Here is a 27,192-nt window from a genome sequence, read left to right on the forward strand (position 1 = left end):
TTTAGGTGTAAAAAGGAACAACCGGTTTTGTGTGGATTTGGAATGCTACACTGCCCCCTACAGGGTGACCTTGTAGCCCTGCTCATCATTATGCTCAGGGCAGAGTTGGACAAAGCCCTTAAGGGGTGGAAGGTCCAAAGGGCAGCATTGTGAATGATCTTATAAAACAATTGGACAGGGCGGCGAGGTGGCGCACAGGGCAAGGCACTCGCCACCAACGCAGGAGATGCTGGGTTCGAGCCCAGCTCTCGGCGTTGCTACCAGCTTGGCTGGTCGTTCATACTAATACAATTGGCAGTATTAGGGGGTGGGAAGCTGATGGGTGGGGATTGGACGCTGTGGACAGCGACTCCTACAGGTCGGTTGGTGCGCCTGCGCAGTAGAATCAGGAAGCGGCGGGGGCGGCGTGTCCCTCCCACGCAGACCCTCGCCGCTGAGAGATCGCGCTGTGCAGGTGAAAAGATGCGACGGCTGCTTCCTCGAGTACCGGAGGGGACACGTGATGCAAGGCTTCGTCCACATTGCAGCCGGCTTGTGGGAGGCATGGCCTAACAACGTTCGAGACAGGGGAGGGTAGAATTGGACAATACGAAATTGGGGAAGGGAGAAAAATTTTAAAAATGGGGAGAAAAAGTAGATAAAAAAAAAGAAAACAATTGGACAGATGAGTATGAATGAAAACGTCAAAGTGGAACATATTATGCCTAAAGAATACATGACAGTGGTGATATTGTCGTGATTTCTTATCAAATGTTTTAAGTGCTTGTTTGGAGAGTGACTCAAGTGGCCTCAAGAGTAGACCAACTCTCACAACAAACAATAGTGAGAAAAAACCATAGCATTCAAACACGTTTTTGATGCCTCAACTGTAAGCGAGTTTGTGATATATATAGATATAAAAGAAGAATAAAAATAAAAATAAAATGTTATTGTCAATATACACAAGGCAATTGCAGTTTTATTTTCCCCGCATTATCTCTCTTAGTTACGCACAGTCCCCCACACACATGCATTTCATCAGAGAGGTCAGAGGTCGGGGTCGCCTGAATACTTTGGGCAGCCGAAGAGTGTTTCCCCGTCTCTGATTGGCCAGGTCATTTCTGGTCATGTGACATGTACGCCCAATCGTGGGACCGCAAGTTTCTACACTGGTTAAGCTTAGGCGCTCGTTCGAAGTTGGTTAAGGTTAGAGTTTGTCTTAGAGCGTGGCGATAGAACGCCAGGTAGTTTGCAGGCTGTTAGACCCGGAAATAGGCGCAGAATTTGCTGTCCCACGATTGGCGCACATGTCACATGACCTGGCCAATCAGAGCGCAAAACTCGAACGCGGAAGCACTCTTCGGCTGCCCAAAGTATTCACGCGTCGAGGTCGCCTGCAGTGCAGCGCCCCCTGGAGCAGTTTTGGGGTTCAGTGCCTTGCTCAAGGGCACTTATGTAAGAGGGTGGGCACCGTAGATGTAATACCAGCCGCCCTTCAGTCACCAGCTCACAGCTGGAATACACCCTCCTGTCGGGGGCGGGAATCTAACCAGCGACCTTTCGGTTACTTTACGTCTAGGCCATCCTGCCTCCCTAGTACATATATATATATAAAAGTGGCTAGATTATATTTCAGCGTATGGCTCATCTTTTTTTATATGTTTCTTAAAACTAAGCTATATAGGTGTATATAATATATATATATAGATATATAGGTATTATCATTCTTTTCCATTTCCATTTATATCAGGATAATCCTTACGTTTTTGTTTACTGGTAAAATACATAGTGACTGTTTTCCTACGTGTGCTATATATATATATGTTACAACGTATTGTGAAGTATTTCACAGTGTGACATTTATTATAATCTGTTATGATATGTTATAATGTATTGTAAAGTGTTATATATTATAATGTATTATAATGCGTGTGTGTGTGTTTGTGTGTGTGTGTGTGTGTGTGTGTGTGTGTGTGTGTGTGTGTGTGCGTGCGTGCGTGTGTGCGTGCGTGCGTGCGTGCGTGCGTGCGTGCGTGCGTGCGTGCGTGCGTGCGTGTGTGCGTGTGTGTGTGTGTCTATGAGGGGAAGGCCCTGTCCTGTATCAGTCAGTATTTCAGCAGGGTCCTGTTTGGTTTCCTACTTCCTGTTCTGCCTGACAGCACTTCCTGTCTGCCCAGCCATGAACACAGCTCCACATCCTGCATGACATCATCGCATCCTGCTCTGACATCATCAACCCCCCTCTCCAATGGAGACACACTGGACACACCCTTCTCTTCCTCTCCTCTCTTCCTCTCCTTTCTCTTCCTTTCTTCTCCTCCTCTCCTCCACTACTCTACTCTCATCCCCCTTCTCCTCCTCTTCCAACTAGTTCTCTCCTTATTTCCATCTCCTCTCTCCCTCTCTGTATCTTCTCCTCTCTCCCTCTCTGTCTCTTCTCCTCTCTTCCTTTCTGTCTTCTCCTCTCACCCTCTCTGTCTCTTCTCCTCTCTTCCTTTCTGTCTTCTCCTCTCTCCCTCTCTGTCTCTTCTCCTCTCTATGTCTTCTCCTCTCTCCCTCTCTACATGTACTGTATGTGTGTCTCAAAGAGAGATATTAATGTCTACATGTAGTGTGTCTCAGAGATATTAATGTCTACATGTATGTGTGTCTCAAAGAGAGATGTTAATGTCTACATGTAATGTGTCTCAGAGATATTAATGTCTACATGTATGTGTCTCAGAGATATTAATGTCTACATGTATGTGTGTCTCAAAGAGAGATATTAATGTCTACATGTGTGTCTGTCTCAAAGAGAGATATTAATGTCTACATGTATGTGTCTCAGAGAGAGATATTAATATCTATATGTAGTGTGTCTCAGAGTGAGATATTAATGTCTACATGTAGTGTGTCTCAGAGTGAGATATTAATGTCTACATGTATGTATGTCTCAGAGTGAGATATTAATGTCTACATGTGTGTGTGTCTCAGAGTGAGATATTAATGTCTACATGTATGTATGTCTCAGAGTGAGATATTAATGTCTACATGTATGTGTCTCAGAGTGAGATATTAATGTCTACATGTAGTGTGTCTCAGAGTGAGATATTAATGTCTACATGTAATGTGTCTCAGAGTGAGATATTAATATCTACATGTGTGTCTGTCTCAAAGAGAGATATTAATGTCTACATGTATGTGTCTCAGAGTGAGATATTAATGTCTACATGTAATGTGTCTCAGAGTGAGATATTAATATCTACATGTGTGTCTGTCTCAAAGAGAGATATTAATATCTACATGTGTGTCTGTCTCAAAGAGAGATATTAATGTCTACATGTAGTGTGTCTCAGAGTGAGATATTAATGTCTACATGTATGTGTCTCAGAGTGAGATTTTAATGTCTACATGTAGTGTGTCTCAAAGAGAGATATTAATGTCTACATGTATGTGTCTCAGAGTGAGATATTAATGTCTACATGTATGTGTCTCAGAGTGAGATTTTAATGTCTACATGTAGTGTGTCTCAAAGAGAGATATTAATGTCTACATGTAGTGTGTCTCAGAGATATTAATGTCTACATGTAGTGTGTCTCAGAGTGAGATATTAATGTCTACATGTATGTGTCTCAGAGTGAGATATTAATGTCTACATGTATGTGTGTCTCAGACTGAGATATTAATGTCTACATGTATGTGTCTCAGAGCGTGATATATAGACAGAAGAAAGGGGGAGGGTAGGGAGGTAGGTGAGGGGGCTTAGGGGGAGGAGAGAAGAGTCTGAGGGTTATGCGTGTGATTGGGAGGCAGTCAGCAGGTGCAACAGTCGGTTAAGATCTGTTGCAGATTTCGTTTAAAAGCAGTGAGCGGTGTGAGGGCAGTGAGTTTAGTTTCAAGTTTCAAGTTTCTTTAATAGTTGTCATACAGAAGTACAGAATACTTTTATACAAAATGCTTCTTACTGTTACGCTCCAGAGATTGTGCTAGACAAGATAAGTATGAAATAAAATAGTATAGCATGTAAAATAGAAGTAAAAATAGAGGTCACAGTGTTCAGTATAGACATATGTACAATGTTCGATGCAGAATAGAAGTAACTGAGTTACCATACAATATACAATATACTATGCAATGTACTAATATACAATACTATATAGTGCAAAGCAGAAATGGGATGAGGTACAATTTAGGTACAATTTACAGTAAGGTGTACGAGTTGTAGTGCAAATCCTTTACCAATAAATATAAAGTGTGTTTAGGTGATCTAAAGTGTGGAGAGTGGGTGCTGCAGTGTGTTGTTTGTTTAAAGTGAGTGTGTGCGTGTGGATGTGTGTGCTGTGTGCATTTGATGGTTGTTGCATAGTGTTTATTGTTCGTTGAGCAGCCTGATGGCCTGGGGATAGAAGCTTCTTCTGAGTCTTTCTGTGCTCGCCTTGAGACTCCGGTATCGCTTGCCTGACCGCAGCAGTTCAAAGAGGCAGTTGTTCGGGTGGCTGGAGTCCTTGATGATTCTCTTAGCCTTACCCCTGCACCGCTTGTTACAGTAAATGTTCTGGAGGGTGGGAAGCCCCCCTCCAATTGTGCATTCGGCTGAATGTGTCACTCTTTGTAGTCTGCTACGGTCTTGTGCAGTGCTATTCCCAAACCAGGAGGTGATGTTGCCAGTCAGGATGCTCTCTATTGTACATGAGTAGAAGTTCTTAAGGATCTTCTGACTGACTTGGAACTTCCTTAGGCGCCTGAGGAAGTAGAGGCGTTGTCGTGCCTTCTTCACAACACTGTCAATGTGTGTGGTCCATGTCAAGTCCTCGGATATGTGGGCTCCGAGGTACTTAAAACTGTTCACTCTCTCAACCGGTGCCCCGTCGATGCTGAGGGGGCTGTAGTCCTTGACCCCCGACCTCCTGAAGTCCACAATCATCAGCCGTTTTGCCTCTATTACTGCTCTCCTGACGTTTTATCTCGCCGTCTTGTGTTCATTCATGTTGCCTGTCATAAGCCCGGTGTTGTAGGCTGAGGTGCGCACTTTCAGAGCCTCACGGACGGATTTATCTACCCAGGGCTTTTGATTTGGGTAGATTCTAATTGTGGTAGAGGGGATTGTTTCTTCTACCAGAGTACAGACAAGGGTTTAAGGGTGTTTTGTAATGTGTTCCAGTCAGATGCAGCAGCAAATCGGAAGGCGTTGCGTCCAGAAACCGTGCGGGCTTTGACTGTGGATTATTGACTGTTGAATGATAGTATTAGTAAGGAATGCTATCTACAGAGATTCCAGCTGCTTCTGTTGTCAAGACAACCAAATGCAGAGAAGAGGAAACAGTTTTTTCTCCTGCTCTTCCTGTCTTGGTTCTGAAGTCACAGATTGAACGGGTCACTATTGTCTACCCGCCTGGCAAAGGAAACACACACACACACACACTTCCCCTCGCTGGACCATGGAGTCTGTCCTCTAATATTCACTTTTGTGGCCAACCGGGCCCTGAATGAGACTCTTCAAATATTTAATTCAAATCCTGAAAAACCCGTAGCACGAAAAGCCCTTAGAAAATCCCTTAGCATTAAAACCTGTTGGCATGAATTGATTGATTGATTGATTTTATTGTGGATTAGAGACATCATCCAAGGGATAAAAACATGATAAAATGCAAGCACTTATTTCCATCATGGTCCCAAAAAAAAAAGGCCTTAACATAAAAAGCCCTTAGCATGAGTGGGTCCACACTATATTAAATAACAATAAATCATCTAAAATTGCAACAAAAGATGTCAAAGTTAAAAAAAATACAACGCTCTGGCGGCTGGGTGGCACAGCGGACATTGTGCTCGTCACCAACGCAAGAGACACCGGGTTCAAATATGGCTGTCGGCGTTGCCTCCGGCTTGGGCCGGCCGTCATACTAACTCAATTGGCAGAGTTAGCAGGTGGAAGTCGATGGGTGGTAATCTGGACGTTGTAAACAGCGACTCCTACAGGTCAGTTGGGGGACGCCTGCACAGCAGAGACAGGAAATGGCGGGGGTAGTGTGAGCCTCCCACACGTTACACCTCGCCAATGAGAGTCCGCGCTGGCAGGTGAAAAGATGTGACAGGCTGCCTCCTCGTGTATCGGAGGGGACATGTGATGCAAGGCTTCTATCCTCCCTACAGCCGGCCAGTGGGGGGCATATGCGAGCAACGTTCAAGACAGGGGAGGGAAGAATTGGCACAGCGAAATTGGGATGGGAGAAAAATAGAAAAAGAGGAGAAAAAAATTGGAGAAAAAAAAAGAATACAACACTCTATAAAGCAGGCACGTGCAGAGGGGGGGGGGGGGCTTTGGGTGCCCAAACACTTGCCCATGTGCCCCTTGATGACCAAAGTGCCCTTTTCTTTTTCTTTTTCTTTTTTTTATTATTATTTTCTTTTTTTATAAAGGGCAATGCCCATGGTCCTCAGAATAACTTTAACAATTAATAATATTATAAATAAAAATGTATATTTGAATGCCTGTCTGTCTGAGGTGCATGGTTTTCTGTTATGTTGCGCGACGCGTCGCCCTCCCTCTGACATTTTGATAAATGTGCCCTTGTTAAAAATGTTAGCACCTGCCCCTCTAAAGGTCTCTGCACGGCCCTCATACAAAGCTGTATAATTAACCACATTACATATATACAAAGCTGTATAATTAACAACATTACATAATATACAAAGCTGTATAATTAACCACATTACATATATACAAAGCTGTATAATTAACCACATTACATATATACAAAGCTGTATAATTAACCACATTACATATATACAAAGCTCTATAATTAACCACATTACATATAATACAAAGCTCTATAATTAACCACATTACATATATACAAAGCTCTATAATTAACCACATTACATATATACAAAGCTGTATAATTAACCACATTACATAATATACAAAGCTCTATAATTAACCACATTACATATATACAAAGCTGTATAATTAACCACATTACATAATATACAAAGCTCTATAATTAACCACATTACATATATACAAAGCTGTATAATTAACCACATAACATATATACAAAGCTCTATAATTAACCACATTACATAATATACAAAGCTGTATAATTAACCACATTACATAATATACAAAGCTGTATAATTAACCACATTACATATAATACAAAGCTCTATAAGTAACCACATTACATATATACAAAGCTCTATAATTAACCACATTACATAATATACAAAGCTGTATAATTAACCACATTACATATAATACAAAGCTCTATAATTAACCACATTACATATAATACAAAGCAAATTTTTTGAAAGGAGACTTTGCAGTGTGACTATGTACAGTAGGGTACAGTATAGTCACAATGTGGTGGACCTAGTCCCAGTTTGACTATGTAGAGTATATTCTATGTAGGTATATTCTATGTAGAGTATATTCTATGTAGAGTATATTATATGTAGAGTATATTCTATGTAGAGTATATTATATGCAGAGTATATTCTATGTAGAGTATATTCTATGTAGAGTATATTATATGTAGAGTATATTCTATGTAGAGTATATTATATGTAGGTATATATTCTATGTAGAGTATATTCTATGTAGAGTATATTCTATAGAGTATATTATATGTAGAGTATATTCTATGTAGAGTATATTATATGTAGAGTATATTCTATGTAGAGTATATTCTATGTAGAGTACAGTATATTATATGTAAGGGATAATGTATAGCTACGAGGTCATTGTCGCAAAATAATTGACCGACACAGAGTTTAAAATACCGAGCCGCCTCGGCGAGGTGTTTTAAACGTCAGTGAAGGTCAATTATTTTGCGACAATGATCGAGTATAGCTATACATTATCCCGCTTATTACATGGCTAACTTACTAACAATATACCTAATTCATTTTACATCGACTCGCAACACTGGTTCTGGCTGCGTTCTGGCTCCGCTCGTCGCTCCGCCCCCTGTCATCGCCGGCAGCAGAACAGCGGCAGTGTCTAATTGCACTGAAACAGTGTGTGTCAGTGGGGCTTGATTGCGAACAGCTGCGCACAGCGGTCATTATTGTCCCACAGCGGTCATTATTGTCTGATAATGACCGCTGTCGGGGGGCTATTGACCAATCACAAGCAAGCATTTCGGCGAATGTGAAAACGCCATGTAATAAGTAGAGTATATTCTATGTAGAGTATATTCTATGTAAGTATATATTCTATGTAGAGTATATTCTATGTAGGTATATTCTATGTAGGTATATTCTATGTAGGTATGTTCTATGTAGGTATATTCTATGTAGGTATATTCTATGTAGGTATGTTCTATGTAGGTATATTCTATGTAGGTATATTATATGTAGGTATGTTCTATGTAGGTATATTATATGTAGAGTATATTCTATGTAGGTATATTCTATGTAGGTATATTCTATGTAGGTATGTTCTATGTAGGTATATTCTATGTAGGTATATTCTATGTAGGTATGTTCTATGTAGGTGTAACTGAGGGGTACAATTCCCTGACTGTATTGTTAGATATGATACTTACTACCACTACCTCTTGTACTTTAGACTCTGGCCACCCAGTACTAGGTATAAATAATTATGATAAACACTCCCACCTGATGAAACGGATCCAACACAAATGTACCAAGTCGAAAGTCTGAGTTTATTAATAATACATAGCAAAGGGTATGTACAACGATCACTTAATTACATTTATGATTTGAAATAGTATGCACTTTTATGGCAAATGAGTATTCGTAGGTAGATCAATATCGAATGTCCAATCTCTGATTGCGCAGGAAGCAAATATACAACCTGGAATATTTAGGGAACAATAGCAATGATACTTGAATGATTATATAGCTGGATACACTAGGGGAAGGTTCCGACTGCTTGTAGGACAGCTGGAGGGGGGGGGGGGTAGAGTCTGGCTGTATCCCGTCTGGCCGAGGGTATCCTGGGAGAGCCCACAGTCGTGCGACCCGGTGCCCAGCGATCCTCGATCCACAGATGAAAGCAGTTGGACTCTCTGTGGCCGGCGTCCTCCGGTCCACGATGGAGAGACGTGAGGCGACCTCGTCGTGTAGAGCGTCTTCTCACCTGTCGTCCTCTCCGGGGGGGGTATTTCCAACACACCGCAGTGTTGGCCTTTATCCATAGAATAATCAAAGTACTCAAAGCATAATCCAAGCCGGGGAAGGCTAGCCGTCGTCGGTAGAATAATCCAATATACAGGTCCACTCGCTCTTTGGCCTGGAGCTCCTCGGGTGCAGCTTCACGTGGGGTCAACCACCCTGGATAAGCGTCCAGCTGATGCCCGAAACGATGGGGGTGCTGATTACTATAGAACTCTTACCGCACGAGGCACTACATATGAATAGACTATTATTAGCTTAATAGAATACGTCCAACTCGACGATATAGTGCCAAATATGACTATTCAAATATTAATATACACGATGTCTCAATGCCGATACTGGGCCGAATTGGCCTTACTGCCCACACGTGGTTCGCGGGGAGGCTTTTGCGTCTGTCACTCTGTTGGAGGGTAAGGAACTGGACTAAAAGAAAGCTCTACTTTAATAGCGCAGTATATATACGCACTATGAACAAATAGTACCATTAGTGGTGCGGTAGACATATTCCTACGCGGAACTAGGACTTGTCCATACATGTTGAGCGGTACGATTGAACCTGGTCTGAGGGGTATGGCGACCTGGCACCAAGGTCTCGTCCAATGGTAGAATGGAGACTATTATGGGATGTTCAGTAGACTAGAAGGGATATTCAATGCATATTGTACAAGGAATATACAAGGGATATCAGGGGATATACAAATACAATTAAATATATATATATAAATGAATATATATATTCGGTTTAATCTGATCCTTCAGAACAGCCGCCCCCTAATTGGTCCCAACCCAATTAGTTAAGCAGAGACAGATTAACCGCACTGTCTACCACTCAAGGGTTCGCTGTAAGGGTCAGTCAACTCACAAAGTCATAGGGTCATGGTCATCATCGATTGTGTCTGGGAGTCGGGGCAGTTCTATGAGCCTCGCCACAGGACGGGTGTAAATGCGCCCCTGGACGAGTACTTCAGCTGCTCGGACCTTGCCATCGGCACCGGTGATCACTTTGCTTACGCGGCCAGCCGGCCACATAGCTCTGGGTAGTGACTGGTCAATAATCATGACGACTGTTCCTTCCATCAAATTGTCTCTCTCTTTTACCCACTTCTGGCGGGTCTGTAGAGACGGTAGGTAGTGCAGTAGGAAACTGCTCCAAAACTTGTCGGCTAATACTTGGCTGTACCTCCACATTCGTCGGCCGTTCGCTTCTTCAGGCCGGTACATTGTCTGGGGTAACGCGGGATCTAGCCGCCCCATCAGGAGGGTGTTGGGGGTGACTGGGTCGACATCTGCTACATCACTGGAGACGTAACCGAGGGGCTTTGAGTTCAATACTCCCTCAATCTCCGTGAGGACTGTCATTAGGACTTCTTCCGCCACAGTCTGGGCCCCAAGTACTACGTACAGGGCTGTCTTTATAGAACGTACTTCTCGTTCCCAAGTTCCACCGAAGTGGGGTGCGTTTGGGGGGTTGAATTGGAAGTCAATCTGGGCTGGAGCGAGGTGGGTCTTAAGTTCTGGGCCCATAGCTTGGAAGCTCTCCCTCAGCTCTCTTTCTCCGCCTTTGAAGTTTGTCCCGTGATCGGACAATAATGTAGACGGTTTTCCTTTCCGTGATGTGAATCTTCGGAAGGCCATAAGGAATGAGTCTGTGCTCATGTTCGGAAGGAGCTCGATATGTATCGCTCTGGTGGTCATGCATTTGAATACAATACCCCACCGCTTCTCGGTGCCTCTTCCTTTCTTTATGTGCAGCGGGCCAAAACAGTCCATGCCTGTTGAGTGGAATGGCTTGTCGCCGAGTCGGAGGCGACATGGAGGTAGGTCAGCCATCCGTGGTATGCTGGGCTGCGCGCGCCACTTTCGGCAGTCTAGACAGGTTCGCTGGAAGCGTCGCACCGCCTCTCTTCCTTGAAGTATCCAGTAACGACGTCTGATTTCCGCGAAGACTCTCTCTGCTCCTGCGTGGTGTACATCCTCGTCGTATTTCTTTATAATCAGCTCTGTGACCTTGTGTCGGCTGTTCAATACGATCGGGTACTTAATGTCATCCGGTAAATTGGGGGCTCTCCGCAGGCGACCACCCACTCTGATGAGGGTATGTGTGTCACTCTCGGGGGCCAGATGAATCAATCTGCTGTCTGATGGGACGGGCTTTCCTCCCTGTAGACAGTCTAGTTCATCGGGGAACGAGTCTCTCTGGGCTCGTTGCAGTAGAAGCAGTTCTGCTTCCTCGTAGTCAGCTGCTGACATATCAGCGGGGGACTTAATTTCTGGGTGGTGCCGCAGGAATGTCCGTTGCTGCGCACTCTCTATGGTAATGCAATCGTCTATGTTGGGGTCTGCGGAGACAACAGTGCTCAATCCACAGAACATGGGTTTCTTATTCTCAGCCTCCTCGTCACTTGCTTCCCTCGGGGTGGGCGTGGGCCAATCTCCTTCCGGGAGCTTGAGGAATGCTGGTCCGTCACCGCAGATGTTATGACGGGTTAAGTCATCCAGGGACATTCCCCGGGTGATGACGTCAGCTGGGTTGTGTTTTGTATCAACATAGCGCCAGTTTGCTTCTCCGGTTAACTCTCCGGTTAACTCTTGAATCTCAGTGACTCTGACTCCCACGAAGACTTTGTATCTGCATGAATCCGATCCGATCCAGGCGAGTACTGTCGTGGAATCTGACCACAGGATTGTTCTATGCACCGGAATGGTGAGCTCACGTTGGATGAGCGTGGCTAGATGCGCTCCTGCGAGGGCTGCGCAGAGCTCTAGACGTGGGATAGACTGTTGCTTGCGTGGGGCTATTCTCGAGCGGGCGAGGATGAATGCTGTGTAGATCTCTCCCCCCTCTTCTTGGGCCCGCAAGTAGGCTACTGATCCGTAGGCGACCTCGGAGGCGTCACTGAAGACGTGTAAATCCATTTTACATGTCTCTGGCCTCACCGTGGGTGGGAAGTAGCTTCGGCGTATATTAACGCCTGGGAGTGAGTGGAGTTCCATCTCCCACTCTCTCCAGGTGGATGCAAGGTGTGCGGGAATGGGGTCGTCCCAGCCCTGGTCCTTGTCCCACAATGCTCGTACAATCATCTTTGCCCTGGTGGTGTACGGTAGTATACATCCTAACGGGTCATATTGTCGGGCGAGTGTTCTGTACACACTCCGTCTGGTGGTCGGTATTGCCGTCGACCTTCCCTGCTCCGTGGTCAGGGGTTTGTGTCTATAGTGGAGCGAATCTGTTTTGAAGCGCCACACTAGTCCTAGTGTCATCTCTTGGGCTTCTCCTGGGATTGTGGCCATCCAGGTCTCGCTGCTCGCTGCCTTGTCCTCGGAGGAGAGGCTGCGCAGTACGTGCGGATCGCTGCTGGCCCACTGCCTGAGATCAAAGCCGCCTTTGATCAGAGAGGCGCGGAGTTTATGTAGGAGAGCCTCGGCTTCTTCCTGGGTCGAAACGCTTTGTAGACAGTTATCTACGTAGAAGCTGTTCTTCACACTGTGTCGGACCTCTTCGTCCGCTGCTGGGTCCTCTGCGACATGTCTCTGTAGTGCAAGTGTAGCACAGCATGGGCTGCATGTAGTTCCGAAAGGGAGGACTTCCCATTGGTAGATGGCTGGGTGCTCATCTCCTGGCCTCTCTCTCCATAGGAACCGCAACAGGGGCTTGTCCTCCTCTACTAATCTCACCTGCAGGAACATCCCTTTGATATCCCCGCTGATAGCCACCTTGTCCTGGCGGAAGCGGAGTAGTACGCCTAGTAGGGAGGGGCCGAGTGTAGGACCGGGCAATAGCTCTTTATTCAGATTTTGGGATCCGATCTGGTAGCTGCAGTTAAACACGATGCGGTCTTTGCCGTTGTGATGAACCTTGTGGTGGGGCACGTACCACGATTCAGTCGTCTGGTCGGCCTCTTTAATGTCAATCTTTGTGACGTGTCCCGCTGTGATGAGCTTCTCAATCTCAGCGCGGTATACACTTTCTTGGGCGGGGTCCTTGGCTAAGCGCCGCTCTGTGTTTAGTAGGTACCGCTCTGTGGCGTCTTTCTTTGCGTGAAAGGTAGGCATCCCTTCCCGCCGCAGGAGTGGCGTGGCGTATCTCAACACGCCGCTGACTGGGACTCTCTTTGTTCCCGTCTCGAGGAGGTTAATGGCGTAGATGTCGTCTTTAGAGCGAATGTCTTTCTTTTCGTTCTTAAAGGGCATTTGTTCTAAGGTCCATAGCCTCTCTACATGCTGCAGGAGTGCGGTGTCTCCCTCTGTGACTCGGGAGTGGAGACAGCTAGTGGCTGTGGTTCGGTTGAGAGATTTGGCGAGTGGGCCTTGGAGAGTCCATCCTAGGCGGGTCTCGACTGCTGCAGGACAGCCTCTGGGTCCGGTATGAACCCGGTCTATCGGGACAATGAGGTCTGCATGGTCGGAGCCTATCAACAGTGTCGGGGTAGCACCGTCTATGAGTGGGATCGGTAGCTTGCGTAGATGTACATATTTCTCCATCAGCTTGGCTACGGGGTATGTGTACCGCGACAGTCCTATTTCTTGGCTGGTGAAAGCGTCTGTAATCCTGTACCGTCGCTCGGGCTGGCCGCTTGCTGCGATAGAGAATGAGACATTCTCGCCCTTTATCGTTTTCAAATCTCTTCTTATTGTCCGAATTGTCATTTGGTTTTCGCTCCCCCGCAGCCCTAGCTGGGCCGCAGCGGACGCGAGCAGAAGGGTCTTCTCTGACCCGTCATCAAGGACGGCGTAAGTGTCCATGACTTTATTCTGGTAGCTCAATGTCACACGGACTACCTTTAAGAGCACTCTGGCTCCGCTGCTGCTGGCGGGGTCGATGTACATGACGCTTGCTTTGCTGCTTGATGGTGCGGGTGGAGGCCGCCGTCTGTTACTGTCGTGGAGTATGTCCAGATGGGCTCCATCGCACCGACTGCACTTTTTCTTTAAGCGGCATTCGGCTGCCATGTGTGATCGCGCACAGCGAAAACAGCGTCTGTTGGACTTTATCCATTGACTCGCTTCCTCCGCATTCATCTTGGGGAATGAGTCACATTGTGACAGCCAGTGTTCTTTCTCACAGTAGGGGCACACTATCTTCCACTTCTCCTTTCTTGAGGGGGTACTGTGGCTCCTACTGCTTGGCACTGACTCCGATTGGTGCATGACAGTCACCGATCTTCTTCCATCATTTAGTCTCCTGGTTCCTTCTCTGGAGCCAGGGGTGCTCCGTCCGAATGTATCTAGCCGTAAGCTGCTGACTTCTCTCGCCAGGAAGTCGGCTAGATCGAGGAGGTTCGGTTCGGGGCCATTAGGGTCTCGGTGGTCTCTCTGCCGCCTAAAGCGCTCCTGTCGGGCGGGCGGTAGCTTCTCCAAGATCCTCTCTACATTTGAGTTGGCGTATAGTTCATGCCTACCCTTTTCCCTCTGCGCTCCCAGCATCCCTACCAGGGACTGCACTCTGATGGACAGGTCGTCCAGTGCTCGATTGTCTGTTGCTGGGGGTAGGCGGTCGATGTGCCTGATCTCCTGGATCACGTAATCCCATATACGTCCATATCTCTGGTCCAACGCTACCAGCGCTGCGGTGTATGGGGTCGTGGAAGTGGCGTAGGCGAGCGCTATGTTGTGCGCGCGGGGTACCTTTAAATGCTTCAGTAGTATCGCGTATTTATGGCGTTCATCAATGACATCCACCAACATTGTCTCCAGACACATGCGGAGCTCCGTATACTGGGCCCGGTTCTCCTGGGTGAAGTCTGGTACCATAGGTGTGCCAATGTATGACGCGGATTGTTGATACATCGGCGAGCGTTGGGGGAGAGGCCTCCTAGGCGAGTCTCCTCCTGCTCCTTGGCGTGGGCTGGTACCGGCTGTGTACCATGGCCCGCTGGTCCAGGTGCTGTTCCTCGGTGCGGGTCGTGCGTCGTGCTCACCCGTGAATAGCGTCGGGGGTCTGTAGCGCAGCTCCGCGGGGGTATAGCCTGGGCTGTACTGGACCTCCTGGTCCGGTAGAGTAGTGTGCTGTCGTCGGGCGTGGTTCTCCTCCTCTTCCTCTTCGTCTTCCGTTAGGTCATCCAGGGCTTGTAGTCTCTGATTTAGCCTCTCCGCAGTGTATGCTGCTCCTTCCCGGTGGCTGGGTCTCGCTTGGACCGGTTGGGGAAGGGGGTCTGCGGGGGGTATAAACCTCGTCTGTTGGTCAAGTTCAGGGTCGCTTACTCGGCTAGGGGATGCCGCCCTGGAGTGATGTCTAGACGAGTTCCTGGAGCCTCTGGTGGAGGGAGGGGGTGTTGTCCTTCTGATCAGCTGTTCTATTAGTTGCGCTTGTGCTCTGTCGCGCTCGGCTTCGCGCTTGGTGAGATCCGATTCTCTCTGGGCACCGGTGGCGGCGCGCTGGGCGTCGGCCCGGTCTCTTGCCATATTCTCTTCCATCTGAATGCGTCTTATTTCCAGGCGTATGTGCTCTTCTTCGCTCCGTTGCTGTATCTGCAATCGATCGCGTTCACCCTGGAGTCTATCGCGTTCAGTAGAGGCTTTCAGGCTGACGAGGAATGCCTGCTGTAGTGTCCTCTCTGCCTCGCTGGGAGAAGACGGTTGTATAGGGGAGCCGTCCCTTGGGGTACTCCGTGCGGAGTCTTGGAGCTCTATCTCCACGGTGCTCTCCTCATCTTCTTCCGTGCCGAGTTCTCTCTCGGTAGTGTTGTCTTCCTCCCGGGACTCGTCGGGGACTACTTCTTCGGTATTGGCGGGGTGTAAAGTCATGTCTGGTTCCCCCTGGTCCCCACCGTGAGCTGGGTCAGTTACGTTAGAACCCATAGGGGCCTCTATGGTCGGGGTAGCCTGGTTGTTAGGGTTAGACATAATTTTACTTTCTAGTTTTACCGCGTTTACTGTTGGTAGAAGACTAGGTTGTTGACTGACAGCGTAAGCCTCTAGGTACTGAGGGGGCTGTCGTTTGCGCCGCGGGCGTTGTTGGCTAGGAGGATCGTTTCGTGGAGTGTTCATCATAGGCCATTTTAATATTAATAACACTATATTAATATTACACTGATTACCCTCCGGCTCGAAGGACCCATTGTAACTGAGGGGTACAATTCCCTGACTGTATTGTTAGATATGATACTTACTACCACTACCTCTTGTACTTTAGACTCTGGCCACCCAGTACTAGGTATAAATAATTATGATAAACACTCCCACCTGATGAAACGGATCCAACACAAATGTACCAAGTCGAAAGTCTGCGTTTATTAATAATACATAGCAAAGGGTATGTACAACGATCACTTAATTACATTTATGATTTGAAATAGTATGCACTTTTATGGCAAATGAGTATTCGTAGGTAGATCAATATCGAATGTCCAATCTCTGATTGCGCAGGAAGCAAATATACAACCTGGAATATTTAGGGAACAATAGCAATGATACTTGAATGATTATATAGCTGGATACACTAGGGGAAGGTTCCGACTGCTTGTAGGACAGCTGGAGGGGGGGGGTAGAGTCTGGCTGTATCCCGTCTGGCCGAGGGTATCCTGGGAGAGCCCACAGTCGTGCGACCCAGTGCCCAGCGATCCTCGATCCACAGATGAAAGCAGTTGGACTCTCTGTGGCCGGCGTCCTCCGGTCCACGATGGAGAGACGTGAGGCGACCTCGTCGTGTAGAGCGTCTTCTCACCTGTCGTCCTCTCCGGGGGGGGTATTTCCAACACACCGCAGTGTTGGCCTTTATCCATAGAATAATCAAAGTACTCAAAGCATAATCCAAGCCGGGGAAGGCTAGCCGTCGTCGGTAGAATAATCCAATATACAGGTCCACTCGCTCTTTGGCCTGGAGCTCCTCGGGTGCAGCTTCACGTGGGGTCAACCACCCTGGATAAGCGTCCAGCTGATGCCCGAAACGATGGGGGTGCTGATTACTATAGAACTCTTACCGCACGAGGCACTACATATGAATAGACTATTATTAGCTTAATAGAATACGTCCAACTCGACGATATAGTGCCAAATATGACTATTCAAATATTAATATACACGATGTCTCAATGCCGATACTGGGCCGAATTGGCCTTACTGCCCACACGTGGTTCGCGGGGAGGCTTTTGCGTCTGTCACTCTGTTGGAGGGTAAGGAACTGGACTAAAAGAAAGCTCTACTTTAATAGCGCAGTATATATACGCACTATGAACAAATAGTACCATTAGTGGTGCGGTAGACATATTCCTACGCGGAACTAGGACTTGTCCATACATGTTGAGCGGTACGATTGAACCTGGTCTGAGGGGTATGGCGACCTGGCACCAAGGTCTCGTCCAATGGTAGAATGGAGACTATTATGGGATGTTCAGTAGACTAGAAGGGATATTCAATGCATATTGTACAAGGAATATACAAGGGATATCAGGGGATATACAAATACAATTAAATATATATATATAAATGAATATATATATTCGGTTTAATCTGATCCTTCAGAACAGTAGGTATATTCTATGTAGGTATATTATATGTAGGTATGTTCTATGTAGGTATATTCTATGTAGAGTATATTCTATGTAGGTATATTCTATGTAGGTATATTATATGTAGGTATGTTCTATGTAGGAATATTCTATGTAGAGTATATTCTATGTAGGTATATTCTATGTAGGTATGTTCTATGTAGGTATATTCTATATAGGTATGTTCTATGTATGTATGTTCTATGTACAGTAGGTATATTCTATGTAGGTATATTCTATGTAGGTATGTTCTATGTAGGTATATTCTATGTAGAGTATATTCTATGTAGAGTATATTCTATGTAGAGTATATTATATGTAGAGTATATTCTATGTAGGTATGTTCTATGTAGGTATATTCTATGTAGGTATATTCTATGGAGGTATGTTCTATGTAGGTATATTCTATGTAGGTATATTATATGTAGGTATGTTCTATGTAGGTATATTATATGTAGAGTATATTCTATGTAGGTATATTCTATGTAGGTATATTCTATGTAGGTATGTTCTATGTAGGTATATTCTATGTAGGTATATTCTATGTAGGTATGTTCTATGTAGGTATATTCTATGTAGGTATATTATATGTAGGTATGTTCTATGTAGGTATATTCTATGTAGACTATATTCTATGTAGGTATATTCTATGTAGGTATATTATATGTAGGTATGTTCTATGTAGGTATATTCTATGTAGAGTATATTCTATGTAGGTATATTCTATGTAGGTATGTTCTATGTAGGTATATTCTATGTAGGTATGTTCTATGTAGGTATATTCTATGTAGGTATGTTCTATGTATGTATGTTCTATGTACAGTAGGTATATTCTATGTAGGTATATTCTATGTAGGTATATTCTATGTAGGTATGTTCTATGTAGGTATATTCTATGTAGGTATGTTCTATGTAGGTATATTCTATGTAGGTATATTCTATGTAGGTATGTTCTATGTAGGTATATTCTATGTAGGTATATTATATGTAGGTATGTTCTATGTAGGTATATTATATGTAGAGTATATTCTATGTAGGTATATTCTATGTAGGTATATTCTATGTAGAGTATATTCTATGTAGGTATGTTCTATGTAGGTATATTATATGTAGGTATATTCTATGTAGGTATGTTCTATGTAGGTATGTTCTATGTAGGTATATTATATGTAGAGTATATTCTATGTAGGTATATTCTATGTATAGTATATTCTATGTATATTCTATGTAGAGTAGAGTATATTCTATGTAGGTATATATTCAATGTAGGTATATTCTATGTAGGTATATTCTATGTAGGGTATATTCTATGTAGGCAAATTCTATGTAGGTATATTCTATGTAAGGGATAATGTATAGCTACGAGGTCATTGTCGCAAAATAATTGACCGACACAGTGTTTAGAATACCGAGGCGCCTCGCCGAGGTGTTCTAAACGCAGTGAAGGGCAATTATTTTGCGACAATGATCGAGTAGCTATACATTATCCCTTTTATTACATGGCTAACTTACTAACAATATACCTAATTCATTTTACACCACCGACAAGACGAGATCAAATGCAGACGCAGTTGTTTTGTGGCTCCGCTGTCAGCCCAAATAAAGTTATTATTATTATCGCCGGCAATTGACCAACCTGTCAGTCATTCTCTGAAGGCGGAACAAGTTGACCAGAAGTTATGAAAGTAAACAGAAAGCTGCTTCCCGCTGCTGCACCAATCAGCTCGGTTTTTTTTATTGGTCCTTTTATTGGTTTTTAAATCATTAAAATGTTGGCAATGCACCTGCCTATTTATCTGAAATGCTTTTACTTACTATACCTATATACTACTACATACTACTACATACTATGCTACTATGCCTATACTACTACATACTATGTTAATACTACCTACTATGCTTATATGTCTATACTACATTTACATTTAGTCATTTAGCTCAGTGGTTCCCAAAGTCGGGGTCGCGACCCAAAGGTGGACCGCGAGCAGCCACGGGAGGGCCGCGAGATGATTAAAAAATAAAAAATAATTTTTTTTTTTTTTTTTTTGTCAGGCCACTGAACTTAGAAGCAGGCCAGGACAGTGTTTCTAGTTGTATTCTAAAATTCTATTCTATTGTATTCTAAAATGTGACTATATGGTTTTATATTAACTTAATAAATAAACAAAAACGAAAAATCTACTTATTTCAATGAACATTTCAAACTAAATAACAGATTATGCACATAAAATGCTGAAAACAACAGAAGCAACAATAGTATTTTAATGAGGCTATTATTATTATCATTATTATTTTGCAACAAGTTAGCCCTCTCATAAATAGCACATATAAATGAATAACTAACTTGAACTAACTTAATAGGATTGAAGTGATATTTGGCTTAAAAAATCGGTCGCCTGGCAAAAAAAAAAAAAAACCTGACTATGTGCATTGGGCCACGGCTCTCTGACGCCTTATTTTCTGGGTCCCGGCCTGAAAAGTTTGGGAACCCCTGATTTAGCTGACGCTTTTATCCAAAGTGACTTACAAGTTCTATCAGCTGAGTAACAATGTTCATCAAAGTGTTGAGTGCTAGGTTAGTATATTAGGTCAAGTGCATGACAGTAAGGTAAGTTAGGGTTAGATATATATATATATATATATATATATTTTTTTTTTATCTTCCCAGTTTATGTTGAAATCTCCCATCAAAAGTACCTCTTTATCAAAGTTGCACTCCCTAAGTATGGTGTGTATGAGTATGTACTGAGCCGTACTGTATTGTACCCATTCTGCAATCTGTTAATAAAGTTTTCAATCAATCAATCAATCAGTGTTTAGCTGGTAAGAAAATATAGCTTTGTAGTCTGGTGGTACAGCCCTAGGAGGGTAAAGGACATTTGGGGAGACTCTAATTCCTTATCTGAAAAGTGGATCTGGGTACAGTGGATGTTCTCTTTAACATAAAACATCACACCTCCCCATCTCCCTTCAGGTCGCTCTAAATATATTACAGCCAGGTACAGTCAGAGCAGTAGTTGTTTGTTTACATTTACAGTTCTTTTTGTGCGATGTTTATACTGTTGTTGTTTTTTCTATGACTTGGCCACTGCACATAAAAAATACTATTAGGACATACTTTTCGATGTTACTCATTGTACACTCAACACCAGTCTATGACTCAACCTAAAACCTCACAGCAGATTGGAGGAGTGGTCAAATTTACTAGTTGGAATTGTAAGGGCTTAAATCAGCCAATCAAACATAGTAAAGTACTGGGGCATCTTCAGAATTTGGGGGTTCATATAGCTTTCCTTCAGGAAACTCATTTCAAGCTATCTGATTATACTAGACTACGTAAACGATGGGTTGGACAAGTGTACCACTCATCATTTCAGAGCAGAGCTAGAGGTGTGGCAATTTTAATCCACAAATCAATACATTTTATTTGCTCAGATGTTCTCTCTGACCCAAATGGTAGATTTGTGCTGGTAACTGGAAAGCTCTGTGGCACCCCAGTGATTATGCTTAATATCTACGGCCCTAACTGGGACAATAGCTCATTTTTTAGATCTGTGTTCTCTTCAATACCTGCATGACCTCTCCACACATTATCTAATATTAGGAGGGGACTTCAATTGTTGGCTTAATCCATCATTGGATCGCTCATCTACCAGAAATGCAGTACTTATAAGCTCTGCTAAAACCATTCAATCTTTTATGGAAGAGTTTTCACTTTCAGATCCTTGGCGTTTTCACAACCCATCTAGCAGAGCATACTCATTCTTCTCTCATGTTCATCACACCTTCACTCGTATTGATTATTTCTTGATCGACAATCGGCTCATCTCATCAGTATTATCTTGCTCATATGATACTATTGTCATATCGGACCACTCTCCAGTTCTAATGGAACTGCAAATTAGGGGATGTGATAACACCCGACCACCCTGGCGACTGAATACTAGTTTGTTATCGAACGAAGATTTTGTTACTTTTATTTCCAAGCAGATAGATTTTTTTTTGGATATCAATAAGACGCCTGGGATCTCAGCTTCCTTACTATGGGAGACACTGAAGGCATACTTAAGGGGGGAAATAATTTCTTACTGCACTTATGAGACTAGAGCCAGAAGGAAGAAATTAGATAACTTAACCAAACAGATCACTCAGATTGACAACGTTTACTCTATCGCTCCATCACCTGATTTATATAAGGAACGCCTATTGTTACAAGCAGAATTCGATACTCTGTCTACCACCCATACCGAAAAATTACTATTCAAATCCAGATACAATTACTATGAACACGGAGATAAGGCGAATAAACTATTAGCTCATCAATTAAGACAGGCATCAGTTTCGCATCAAATACCACAAATCCAAACTCCAACAGGCAGAACTACAGATCCCAAAGAAATTAATGAACAATTTAAAAACTTCTACTCATCTCTCTATGCTGCAGAACAACCCACTGACCCGTCTGCCTTTAGCAACTTTTTTGACTCTCTTGATATTCCTAAAGTTGACTCCGACTCAGCGGTGAAACTGGATGAGCCTATCACAATAGAGGAGATTGAAGAGGCTGCTCACAACATGCAGGCAGGTAAATGCCCAGGCCCCGATGGTTACCCAATCGAATTCTATAGGACGTTTTTTGGCAAATTGGCGCCACTTCTTATTGATATGTACAATGAATCCTTCTGCTGTTTTAAATTGCCCCATACACTCACTCAGGCCACAATTTCCTTAATCTTGAAGAAGAACAGAGACCCTCTCCTATGTGGGAGCTACCGTCCTATAAGTTTGCTATCCGTGGATTTAAAGCTTCTTTCCAAACTACTATCTATGCGTTTAGAATCGGTACTACCCTCTATTATTTCCCCAGATCAGACTGGATTCATAAAAAAACGGTACTCTTCTTTTAACACTAGACGGCTTCTTAATATCATGTATAATCCCTCTTCTTCCTCAATATCAGAAGCTGTGATCTCACTAGATGCCGAGAAGGCTTTTGACCGGGTGGAGTGGAGCTACCTATTCTACCAACAACACACATTCTGAATATTTCCCTCTCTTTCGCTCTACCCGGCAAGGCTGCAATTTGAGTCCCTTATTATTTAATATCGCAATAGAACCATTGGCCATTGCTCTCAGATCAAATCCTAACATAACTGGTATTCATAGGTTTGGCATCGAACAGAAGACTTCACTTTATGCGGATGACTTGCTTTTATATGTATCGAATCTCTCTGTCTCTATTCCAGCTGCCCTTGACGTTTTCAGTTCATTCGGTGAAATATCAGGATATAAACTAAACTTAGATAAAAGTGAGCTATTCCCTCTGAATGCTGAAGGTCGAAATGACCCCTTACATACGTTGCCCTTTAAAATTTCCCCACTTGGCTTCACATATCTTGGCATTCGTTTCACAGACAAATTTAAGGATTTATTTAAATTTAACTTCTCCCATTTGTTAAGCAAACTGCATAAAGCCTTTGAACGATGGTCGCTATTACCCCTGTCCTTAACGACACGAGTCAACTCAGTTAAAATGAACTCCCTGCCAAAATTCTCATACCTTTTTCAATGTTTACCCATCTTTCTCACACAAGCATTCTTCCAGAAAATTGACAGTTTGGTGTCGCAGTTCATCTGGAATAGGAGAGTCCCTAGGCTCGGTAAAGCCCTCCTACAAAGACCAAAGCCTCTGGGAGGGATGGCTCTGCCCAATTTTAAATTCTATTATTGAGCAGCCAACTTTAGAGCACTACAACATTGGGCAAGGTTTGAAGACACACCTTCATCCCCTGTATGGTTGCTTTTGGAATCCTCTTCTTCCAGCCCTGCCTCACTGGCTGCTCTGGCTCACGCACCTCTACCTTTTCCCACCTCTCCCTACTCTAAAAATATCATTGTCAAATCAACACTCAGGATATGGAATCAGTTCAGACGACATTTTGGTTTACAATCTTTTTCTTTACTAGCTCCAATTACAGCTAACCCTGTTTCCCCCCCTCTGTGATGGATAGAGCTTTTCTCTCCTGGTCCCCTCTTGGTATTAGAACGTTCAGTGATTTATATATAGAAAATATTTTTGCATCATTAGAACAACTGTCTGACAAGTTTTCTCTTTCGAGGTCACATTTCTTCAGATACTTGCAAGTCCGCAGTTTTGTACGTAATATCAACCCACAGTTCCCCAAACTCCCAGAAGCCACTCCTATTGACACTTTACTAAAGCATACACTGGTCACTAAGGGTATTATATCTGTCCTGTATGGCTTGATTTCCTCACTGCGTCCTACCTCATTAGAAAAGATCAGGAGGAGATGGGAGGAGGACCTGGGTGAGGACATCACAGAAGACCTGTGGGAGGATATTCTACACCGGGTCCACTCCTCTTCAATTTGTGCCAGGCACGGACTGATCCAATGTAAAATTGTTCACCGTTCACACTTTACTAAAGTCAGGCTAGCCAAGATCTATGGCAACATTGATCCCACATGTGACAGATGCCACCATGCCCCTGCTACACATAGTCACATGTTTTGGTCCTGCCCTTCCCTGCATAACTTTTGGTCTGAAATATTTGAAACTATCTCAAATAGTATTGAGATCCCAATCAGCCTGACTGTCATAACTGCTTGCTTTGGTGTCTCTAGCTCCCCTACTACCCTGTCTCTGCCACGATATAAAGCTGACCTGGTGGCATTTGTTACTCTCCTGGCTAGACGTCTCATTTTACTGCATTGGAAGTCACCCACTCCTCCATCTCACTCTATGTGGCTCAGGGATATTTTGCACTTCCTTAAGATGGAGAAAATAAGGTGCGTCATAAGGGGTTCTACAGCTAGATTTTATAAAACATGGGGTCGTTTCTTTACCTATGTTGGGGAACAAGGTTCACTCGACCCCCCCATAAATAATGCTCACTCCTAGCCTAGCACAGTCCAGTAGATTGACCTATCTACATGTGCAAATGTAACCGATGTCTACCTTCTTATTTAAAAAAATTATAAAAAATGTGTTCCATTCCTCTATTCCTGCTGTACAGTGCTTGTCCTGAGTGTACATATCCGTTTAATTGACTGTATGTCCGAAACAACATCTATATTTATTTTGTGGTGTATTCTCTTTAGTCTATATTCAACAGACCTATACTTTGACTACTTATACGTAGCCATGTGCAATATGTATATTATTTACATTCAACAGACCTATATTCTGTTTATTTATACATAGCTTTGTGCAATAGGTATATTGTTTATCCAACAGACCTATATTTTGACTAACTATATGTAGCTTTGTGCAATATGTATATTGTCTACATTCAACAGACCTATATTTTGACTACTTATATGTAGATATGTGCAATACTTCTGGCATATATGTGTACAATTTGACCTTGTGCTCATCTCATATTGCAACGAAAAAACTTCAATAAACAAAGTTTTGAAAAAAAATAGTAGTTATTTAATCTGTTACTTTTAGGGGTGATACTGCGTATGTTTAGGGGTCCCCCTGGAAGGCCTTCAGGCTTGGCATGGGGGTCCCAGACCACTCTGGCATTATTAACAGACTAAACTTTTTTAGTTTTTTAATTGCTTCTTCAGATTGACAAAACAATATAAAACCAATCTGGACATCCTGCAAACATTGGTCCCAGCTTTTATTTGTGAAAATGTCTCAGAAACCCCTCTTTATAATCAATGTACCATAAACTCTCTTAATGCCCCATATCTCTAGTTTCAGAGTAAAGGTTCATGAAGTCATTTTATAAATATATATACAGCTCATGTATCTCCATTACATGAAGGTAGATAGGAGGTAGGTAGGAGGTATGTGACCTAAATAACTATGGACCAAACTGTCCTGTCTAGCAAGAATCCTGGAATCATTGGTATACTATACCACTATCTACTACTATCTACTATGTTACTATACCTATACTACTACCTACTATGCTTATATGTCTATACTACTGTAAACTATGTACTATGTTACTATACATATACTACTATATACTATGCTAATATGTCTATACTACTATAAACTATGTACTACAGTATGTTACTGTACATATACGTCTACTACATACTATGCTAATAATGTCTATACTACTATGCACTCAGAGTGTAGCACTCTAGTTCAGCACTGATAGGTGAATAATACCACTGCACTCTAGTTCACTGATAGGTGAATAATACCACTGCACTCTAGTTCACTGATAGATGAATAATACCACTGCACTCTAGTTCAGCACTGATAGGTGAATAATACCACTGCACTCTAGTTCAGCACTGATAGGTGAATAATACCACTGCACTCTAGTTCAGCACTGATAGGTGAATAATACCACTGCACTCTAGTTCAGCACTGATAGGTGAATAATACCACTGCACTCTAGTTCACTGATAGGTGAATAATACCACTGCACTCTAGTTCACTGATAGATGAATAATACCACTGCACTCTAGTTCACTGATAGATGAATAATACCACTGCACTCTAGTTCAGCACTGATAGGTGAATAATACCACTGCACTCTAGTTCAGCACTGATAGGTGAATAATACCACTGCACTCTAGTTCACTGATAGGTGAATAATACCACTGCACTCTAGTTCAGCACTGATAGATGAATAATACCACTGCACTCTAGTTCAGCACTGATAGATGAATAATACCACTGCACTCTAGTTCAGCACTGATAGATGAATAATACCACTGCACTCTAGTTCAGCACTGATAGATGAATAATACCACTGCACTCTAGTTCAGCACTGATAGGTGAATAATACCACTGCACTCTAGTTCAGCACTGATAGGTGAATAATACCACTGCACTCTAGTTCAGCACTGATAGGTGAATAATACCACTGCACTCTAGTTCACTGATAGATGAATAATACCACTGCACTCTAGTTCAGCACTGATAGGTGAATAATACCACTGCACTCTAGTTCAGCACTGATAGGTGAATAATACCACTGCACTCTAGTTCAGCACTGATAGGTGAATAATACCACTGCACTCTAGTTCACTGATAGGTGAATAATACCACTGCACTCTAGTTCAGCACTGATAGGTGAATAATACCACTGCACTCTAGTTCAGCACTGATAGGTGAATAATACCACTGCACTCTAGTTCAGCACTGATAGGTGAATAATACCACTGCACTCTAGTTCAGCACTGATAGGTGAATAATACCACTGCACTCTAGTTCAGCACTGATAGATGAATAATACCACTGCACTCTAGTTCAGCACTGATAGGTGAATAATACCACTGCACTCTAGTTCACTGATAGGTGAATAATACCACTGCACTCTAGTTCACTGATAGGTGAATAATACCACTGCACTCTAGTTCACTGATAGATGAATAATACCACTGGCCCTTAGCTGGCAGAGGTGTACCCCTCCTGCTGACTTGTTGTACTCGCTGTAAGTCACTTTGGACAAAAGCTGCAGCTAATTGACTAAATGTAAATGTAAGTGTCTAGGTGTTGGAGTATATCAGTTATACTCCAGTATTATCAAATGTTATCAGTATAAACAAACCATTTATTGCGACAAAACTGTTAAAAACAAGAGCTCAGTCCATCACTAGAGTGGATCACC

General features: G+C 43.4%; 1 protein-coding gene across 1 annotated transcript in view; it reads right to left on the reverse strand.

The window, feature by feature from the left end:
• LOC311240729 (rho GTPase-activating protein 27-like) overlaps window positions 1-27,192 on the reverse strand; it is a 218,618-nt gene that overhangs the window by 163,208 nt on the left and 28,218 nt on the right. The gene's annotated exons all lie outside the window — the stretch shown is intronic.

The sequence above is a fragment of the Notolepis coatsorum genome (assembly GCF_963971535.1).
Source record: "Notolepis coatsorum genome assembly, chromosome: 14".
NCBI classification, from domain to species: Eukaryota; Metazoa; Chordata; class Actinopteri; order Aulopiformes; family Paralepididae; genus Notolepis; species Notolepis coatsorum.